Source organism: Platichthys flesus, chromosome 15 (genome assembly GCF_949316205.1).
Source record: "Platichthys flesus chromosome 15, fPlaFle2.1, whole genome shotgun sequence".
Taxonomy (NCBI): domain Eukaryota; kingdom Metazoa; phylum Chordata; class Actinopteri; order Pleuronectiformes; family Pleuronectidae; genus Platichthys; species Platichthys flesus.
The window spans coordinates 16,529,861-16,539,183 of record NC_084959.1 but is presented as its reverse complement, the minus strand read 5'-3'; positions in this window follow the sequence as shown (position 1 = coordinate 16,539,183).

Genomic DNA, 9,323 nt, shown 5'->3' with positions numbered 1-9,323 from the left:
TATCAAAATATACGTGTTTGGCTCATTAACTGTCTTTTACCTTTCAGACAGCCCCTCCCTTTGACAGAAGCCAACTGACAGAGTTTTACTTATGATAATGACATAATTCAACATATCTCATTTTAAATATCTGTAAACAACTCTTGACGCCCAGCTGTCTTTTAGCAGCTGATAAAACTGTAAAATTCAGTTTAACGAACTTGAGGTATATTAGAAACCAGCTCCCTCTAGATGCAGCAAAACTACACATGCACTCAAGGATTTTTTCACACATCTCATACTGCATCACAAGCTGGGAAAACAACACTTGCTCCACTGCAAACACTTTACGAAGAAACACTCAAAACACTGGTGAAATAGTCAGCAAGTTGCTACCACTTAAACATCATTAAAAGACGTCACCTCCTGCCCTTTGACAGGTTTGTGTTTCTTGCTGAAGTTATTCTAGAGTATAAAATGATCAAGGATCTGGCTGCTCCTCCATTAAAAGAGTTAATATCACTGCACTCAGATAATGGGAGGAGAACTAGGACAGACAGAATGTGACTGTGCAGCACGGCACTGATCAACTGAACTTGGCAGATCAGTCTTCTCAGTTAGAGCCACAAACGACTGGAACTAAGCACCAAGTGAGAGAAGAGAGTGGAAAAGCTTTGCTGGTTTAAATTCAAATTGAAATCAAGGTTAAAATCAACCCAATAATGTACCCATCAAACATAAACCCAGACAGTTGATCCTAATGTTGTGAATTCCTGTTTTTGTGGTTTTTGTGGTGACCTAATGTTTTGCTTTTATTGTTGTTGTTGTGGTGGTGCTGATTTCATGTTGACAATCTGTATTGTATTGTTGTTATTGCTGCCGTTTTTCAATAATCCTGCCCAGTGACTGCACATGAAAATTACCTTGTAGCTAACTCTGGTACTGCGAAGGAGCTGTGCATTGTCCCTTTGAAATACACAAATAAGTACAAATAAAATGCTATTGAATATATACCATGTCAACAGGGTCACACTTACAACAGTTATTCTGCCTCTCCATCTGTTTATTCATGTTTTTTCCTCTTCAACAGCGTATTCTACTAATTTCAAACTTGGTGGGTGTGTCGCTAAGGATATTTGGAAGTATACTGTCGACTGTGAAGTATTTTCTAAGGCTGGTTCTCAAGAGCGTAAATGAATAATTGGGGGATTAGGACTGTGGTTGGTGTTTCAGGGATCTGACTTTAAAAGAACGTTATAGTTGCTTCTGAACCTCCAAGGGCTCTCAACTCATTTTGACACACCACTTTTAAAGTTAATTTGGATGAGTAGTTGTGATGAAAATGAAATGAGAGACACATGGTGATTCTGCCATGTCTGTGACTGATGTCTTACTTTATTCAAAATGTGCCTGTTGGTTTGTGGGATTACTTTAAAATAAATGTATGAGTGTTGGATTATCAGTTATCTGAGTTTATAATCAGAATGCTATTCTTGTTAGGGATAAATTGATGGTTCCAGCTTGGCTGCAACTCTGTTATGTCATAATTCTATGATACAAAACTCAGAGCTCCCCTCTCACACCCTTGATCCAAATACAATGCAAACAAGTTACTTAACTGTTGCCCTTTTAAAAAAAAGTCCAGGAGACACCACATCAAACACATTTACATAATGGAAGAATCATCATATAGCAACTTCTTCAGTTAGGTTATAAGGTACAAAGGGTTTGTTAGTGGATAAGAAAACTCTTGCCTGAGGATCTCATAGGCTCTGCAGACCAAGAAATAAAGATCAGTTTGGCTGTAACACCGTTTACCCCTGAGACTCCAGAAGTGTTTTGTGAACTCAAGTACTTCCCCCACCACTACCTCTGCATCTTGGTGAGTAAATAATGAGTAAATTTCATTTTTCAGTGAACTATCCCTTTAAAAATTTAAGTTATCTAATGAACTTCAGTGAATGTCACTTTTCTGGTTTTGAATTACTGAGGATCCTTCGAATACCAAGGACGACTTTAGAGGGATTTTATTTCTCATATAACTGAGATTCCTACTTTAACCTCTCGTCTCCATTGGATGTTCGAAATTTTATCTATTTAGCAAAATTAACACTTTTTAGGTGACATTTCAAGCTAGTATGTTGTGAATTACTTTTATTACCACATCAATCTAAAATTGATATTTCTATGTTAATGTTCTGGTTAAAATTACGTCTGCTTCTGCCAACCATGTTTCATATGAACCACAAATCACATTAAGAAGCAAACACCAGTGAAAATAAAGTATGAACTTTGAGACGAGACAGATATGTAGATGTTTTCACATCAAAATAAATTAAAGATGATTGGATGTAGATGTTCAATGTAATATTTATTCAGCCATTGCAGCTGCATTCAAATCAGCACCAAGTCAGCCAAAGCCAACGATGTCTTCTGTCTGTCCCATCATCTGTGATACTCAGCAAGTCTTTTAGCTTGGCTGGATTATGGTGTGGTTGGTTTGGGTATGCAACACTGGGGGCTAAAAAAGAAACAATACTTACTTAAATTCCATGATTAAACAACAATACAATATTTATTAATTTGCTGCTTCTGAGCATCGGAACTTACGAAGCCTCTCCCGTACAGGGAATCTTTTCAGCAAACCTTTCTGTTGGGAGGCAACTGTCTTTACAGACTCCCTTCAGCATGGAGCACTCAACTTTGGGAGCGGCTGCATCATTCTCTGCAACTAAAAACACAGATAAAGCTTCATATATTTTCGTTCAAATCCTTTAGCTGTGAATATTATAAAATAACTGTAAAAAGGTGCTGATATGAGCTGCAAAAACATGTAGAGATGTATCAAGACTCACCACAAAGCAGGAAGACAACGACCAGCGCCAACACAGCAACACGATAACGAGACATTCTTGCTTCTGAAACTGCGTCCGCGTCTAAAATGATGTTTAGACCCACGACGGTTTGTCTTATATATCTGCTCACCTGTGAGGAGGGGAGGAGTGAAATACAAGGAAATGGGTTGGTCTCTAATTCACTCTCAATCGTTAGTATAATGCATATTTCAGACTGGTTCAACTGGAGCTTTGTAAGTCAACAAACTGTTGATTGAAAAATTTAAGGTTCGCCTGTCAAAACCTGCCTCTTACCTTTGAATTCATCGAGATCTTTTGTATTTCATATCAAATGTTTGTTTTGAAATATTGTTAAGTTTGTTTTATTTCTCGAAGTATATTGCTGTTTTCTACAACATCTTATTTTTTACATTTGTTAGGACAGGATTTGCTCTCTGTTATGAAGTGCTCTTCCTCCATATTTACCTTCATATAATTTATATGTCAAGACAATCATTTAAGCGTTCAACACCTCAAATGTAGCAAAATTAGATTCAAGCCCTGTTTTATCTGCTTCATCAGCACTTGTGCTGTGGTCTAGTTGTAGATTGTAGTTCTTCCAAAATGCAATTTTAAACATACTTTAATCCAAAACCTAATTAATTATTTAAAACTCCAATTTAAAACTTAGAAAATGAGTAACACAAAACATTCTGTCACTGTTTAATATCAGCAATTTTGAATAGATTTGGTTGAAAACCACAATTAACAAGTAGTATATTGTTCTCACACCTTAAGACAAACCACCACTAGAGGTTTCTATTGCTGCTGTCATCAGCTCAAGCAAGTATTATGGATAGTCTCTATGTTGATGATATAAATTACTTTATCTTTTAACATTTTTCTATTAATTATTTATTTATTTAATATTATATTGATTGATATGACAAAATATATGTCTTTTAGTTAATAAACTACCTTTCAAAGAGTCTATGTTCAAAGTCTCATGGTTTCATTGAGTCTAACAGTCACATTCTCCTCCCCTCACTTTTCATCTCCTTCACATCTACACTGATGGAAGTCTGTCGTAGCAATGGAACACTTTTTGCCCTCGAATAATATGATAACTAGATGATGAATAATTACCATGAGATCTGGTGTAACTCACAACTTGTCTCCTTCATACTCGTTGGACCAAATTGCACAAGGATCATAGTAAAGCCAGATACAGCAGAACATTTATCAACTTGGGTCTTTTCCTAATTCAGTACATTTTTTTATCTTTCCATTCTTCAGCTAATTTTTGTCGATACACAAGTTGATGTTTCAGCCTAACAACTTGTTCCTTGAAAAAACCTCCAGAGGTGTTAGAAGTCATTTCATTCAGTCCAACTTTACATTCAAGGACAATTTCTACACTTTACTATTGTCTCTCAGTGTTGTAGAAAACATGGTATTGGATCAACAATGAAAATAATTAACTAAGACTGGACTCCTCTGGGAACCAAGAAGAAGATTCACAAGGCCCTACTGGAAAATACTGTTCAGGAGCAGAAGGGTTTATGCTTTAGGACATTTCATTTCTCATCCAAGACGTCTCATTCAACAAAGGTGAAACTTTGTCAATTATCTACAACCAAGTCAACTTTCCAAAGGATGGAACCAGTTTCAGGTAAACATAAGTTGGATGACTGAGAATCTTCACTGGCGACTTCGTGAACCTGCCCTGAGCATATCAAAATATACGTGTTTGGCTCATTAACTGTCTTTTACCTTTCAGACAGCCCCTCCCTTTGACAGAAGCCAACTGACAGAGTTTTACTTATGATAATGACATAATTCAACAAATCTCATTTTAAATATCTGTAAACAACTCTTGACGCCCAGCTGTCTTTTAGCAGCTGATAAAACTGTAAAATTCAGTTTAACGAACTTGAGGTATATTAGAAACCAGCTCCCTCTAGATGCAGCAAAACTACACATGCACTCAAGGATTTTTTCACACATCTCATACTGCATCACAAGCTGGGAAAACAACACTTGCTCCACTGCAAACACTTTACGAAGAAACACTCAAAACACTGGTGAAATAGTCAGCAAGTTGTCACCACTTTAACATCATTAAAAGACGTCACCTCCTGCCCTTTGACAGGTTTGTGTTTCTTGCTGAAGTTATGCTAGAGTATAAAATGATCAAGGATCTGGCTGTTCCTCCATTAAAAGAGTTAATATCACTGCACTCAGATAATGGGAGGAGAACTAGGACAGACAGAATGTGACTGTGCAGCACGGCACTGATCAACTGAACTTGGCAGATCAGTCTTATCAGTTAGAGCCACAAACGACTGGAACTAAGCACCAAGTGAGAGAAGAGAGTGGAAAAGCTTTGCTGGTTTAAATTCAAATTGAAATCAAGGTTAAAATCAACCCAATAATGTACCCATCAAACATAAACCCAGACAGTTGATCCTAATGTTGTGAATTCCTGTTTTTGTGGTTTTTGTGGTGACCTAATGTTTTGCTTTTATTGTTGTTGTTGTGGTGGTGCTGATTTCATGTTGACAATCTGTATTGTATTGTTGTTATTGCTGCCGTTTTTCAATAATCCTGCCCAGTGACTGCACATGAAAATTACCTTGTAGCTAACTCTGGTACTGCGAAGGAGCTGTACATTGTCCCTTTGAAATACACAAATAAGTACAAATAAAATGCTATTGAATATATACCATGTCAACAGGGTCACACTTACAACAGTTATTCTGCCTCTCCATCTGTTTATTCATGTTTTTTCCTCTTCAACAGCGTATTCTACTAATTTCAAACTTGGTGGGTGTGTTGCTAAGGATATTTGGAAGTATACTGTCGACTGTGAAGTATTTTCTAAGGCTGGTTCTCAAGAGCGTAAATGAATAATTGGGGGATTAGGACTGTGGTTGGTGTTTCAGGGATCTGACTTTAAAAGAACGTTATAGTTGCTACTGAACCTCCAAGGGCTCTCAACTCATTTTGACACACCACTTTTAAAGTTAATTTGGATGAGTAGTTGTGATGAAAATGAAATGAGAGACACATGGTGATTCTGCCATGTCTGTGACTGATGTCTTACTTTATTCAAAATGTGCCTGTTGGTTTGTGGGATTACTTTAAAATAAATGTATGAGTGTTGGATTATCAGTTATCTGAGTTTATAATCAGAATGCTATTCTTGTTAAGGATAAATTGATGGTTCCAGCTTGGCTGCAACTCTGTAATGTCATAATTCTATGATACAAAACTCAGAGCTCCCCTCTCACACCCTTGATCCAAATACAATGCAAACAAGTTACTTAACTGTTGCCCTTTTAAAAAAAGGTCCAGGAGACACCACATCAAACACATTTACATAATGGAAGAATGATCATATAGCAACTTCTTCAGTTAGGATATAAGGTACAAAGGGTTTGTTAGTGGATAAGAAAACTCTTGCCTGAGGATCTCATAGGCTCTGCAGACCAAGAAATAAAGATCAGTTTGGCTGTAACACCGTTTACCCCTGAGACTCCAGAAGTGTTTTGTGAACTCAAGTACTTCCCCCACCACTACCTCTGCATCTTGGTGAGTAAATAATGAGTAAATTTCATTTTTCAGTGAACTATCCCTTTAAAAATTTAAGTTATCTAATGAACTTCAGTGAATGTCACTTTTCTGGTTTTGAATTACTGAGGATCCTTCGAATACCAAGGTCGACTTTAGAGGGATTTTATTTCTCATATAACTGAGATTCCTACTTTAACCTCTCGTCTCCATTGGATGTTCGAAATTTTATCTATTTAGCAAAATTAACACTTTTTAGGTGACATTTCAAGCTAGTATGTTGTGAATTACTTTTATTACCATATCAATCTAAAATTGATATTTCTATGTTAATGTTCTGGTTAAAATTACGTCTGCTTCTGCCAACCATGTTTCATATGAACCACAAATCACATTAAGAAGCAAACACCAGTGAAAATAAAGTATGAACTTTGAGACGAGACAGATATGTAGATGTTTTCACATCAAAATAAATTAAAGATGATTGGATGTAGATGTTCAATGTAATATTTATTCAGCCATTGCAGCTGCATTCAAATCAGCACCAAGTCAGCCAAAGCCAACGATGTCTTCTGTCTGTCCCATCATCTGTGATACTCAGCAAGTCTTTTAGCTTGGCTTGATTATGGTGTGGTTGGTTTGGGTATGCAACACTGGGGGCTAAAAAAGAAACAATACTTACTTAAATTCCATGATTAAACAACAATACAATATTTATTAATTTGCTGCTTCTGAGCATCGGAACTTACGAAGCCTCTCCCGTACAGGGAATCTTTTCAGCAAACCTTTCTGTTGGGAGGCAACTGTCTTTACAGACTCCCTTCAGCATGGAGCACTCAACTTTGGGAGCGAGTGCATCATTCTCTGCAACTAAAAACACAGATAAAGCTTCATATATTTTCGTTCAAATCCTTTAGCTGTGAATATTATAAAATAACTGTAAAAAGGTGCTGATATGAGCTGCAAAAACATGTAGAGATGTATCAAGACTCACCACAAAGCAGGAAGACAACGACCAGCGCCAACACAGCAACACGATAACGAGACATTCTTGCTTCTGAAACTGCGTCCGCGTCTAAAATGATGTTTAGACCCACGACGGTTTGTCTTATATATCTGCTCACCTGTGAGGAGGGGAGGAGTGAAATACAAGGAAATGGGTTGGTCTCTAATTCACTCTCAATCGTTAGTATAATGCATATTTCAGACTGGTTCAACTGGAGCTTTGTAAGTCAACAACCTGTTGATGGAAAAATTTAAGGTTTGCCTGTCAAAACCTGCCTCTTACCTTTGAATTTATCGAGATCTTTTGTATTTCATATCAAATGTTTGTTTTGAAATATTGTTACGTTTGTTTTATTTCTCGAAGTATATTGCTGTTTTCTACAACATCTTATTTTTTACATTTGTTAGGACAGGATTTGCTCTCTGTTATGAAGTGCTCTTCCTCCATATTTACCTTCATATAATTTATATGTCAAGACAATCATTTAAGCGTTCAACACCTCAAATGTAGCAAAATAAGATTCAAGCCCTGTTTTATCTGCTTCATCAGCACTTGTGCTGTGGTCTAGTTGTAGATTGTAGTTCTTCCAAAATGCAATTTCAAACATACTTTAATCCAAAACCTAATTAATTATTTAAAACTCCAATTTAAAACTTAGAAAATGAGTAACAAAAAACATTCTGTCACTGTTTAATATCAGCAATTTTGAATAGATTTGGTTGAAAACCACAATTAACAAGTAGTATATTGTTCTCACACCTTAAGACAAACCACCACTAGAGGTTTCTATTGCTGCTGTCATCAGCTCAAGCAAGTATTATGGATAGTCTCTATGTTGATGATATAAATTACTTTATCTTTTAACATTTTTCTATTAATTATTTATTTATTTAATAAAATATTGGTTTTTATGACAAAATATATGTCTTTTAGTCAATAAACTACCTTTCAAAGAGTCTATGTTCAAAGTCTCATGGTTTCATTGAGTCTAACAGTCACATTCTCCTCCCCTCACTTTTCATCTCCTTCACATCTACACTGATGGAAGTCTGTCGTAGCAATGGAACACTTTTTGCCCTCGAATAATATGATAACTAGATGATGAATAATTACCATGAGATCTGGTGTAACTCACAACTTGTCTCCTTCATACTCGTTGGACCAAATTGCACAAGGATCATAGTAAAGCCAGATACAGCAGAACATTTATCAACTTGGGTCTTTTCCTAATTCAGTACATTTTTTTATCTTTCCATTCTTCAGCTAATTTTTGTCGATACACAAGTTGATGTTTCAGCCTAACAACTTGTTCCTTGAAAAAACCTCCAGAGGTGTTAGAAGTCATTTCATTCAGTCCAACTTTACATTCAAGGACAATTTCTACACTTTACTATTGTCTCTCAGTGTTGTAGAAAACATGGTATTGGATCAACAATTAAAATAATTAACTAAGACTGGACTCCTCTGGGAACCAAGAAGAAGATTCACAAGGCCCTACTGGAAAATACTGTTCAGGAGCAGAAGGGTTTATGCTTTAGGACATTTCATTTCTCATCCAAGACGTCTCATTCAACAAAGGTGAAACTTTGTCAATTATCTACAACCAAGTCAACTTTCCAAAGGATGGAACCAGTTTCAGGTAAACATAAGTTGGATGACTGAGAATCTTCACTGGCGACTTCTTGAACCTGCCCTGAGCATATCAAAATATACGTGTTTGGCTCATTAACTGTCTTTTACCTTTCAGACAGCCCCTCCCTTTGACAGAAGCCAACTGACAGAGTTTTACTTATGATAATGACATAATTCAACATATCTCATTTTAAATATCTGTAAACAACTCTTGACGCCCAGCTGTCTTTTAGCAGCTGATAAAACTGTAAAATTCAGTTTAACGAACTTGAGGTATATTAGAAACCAGCTCCCTCTAG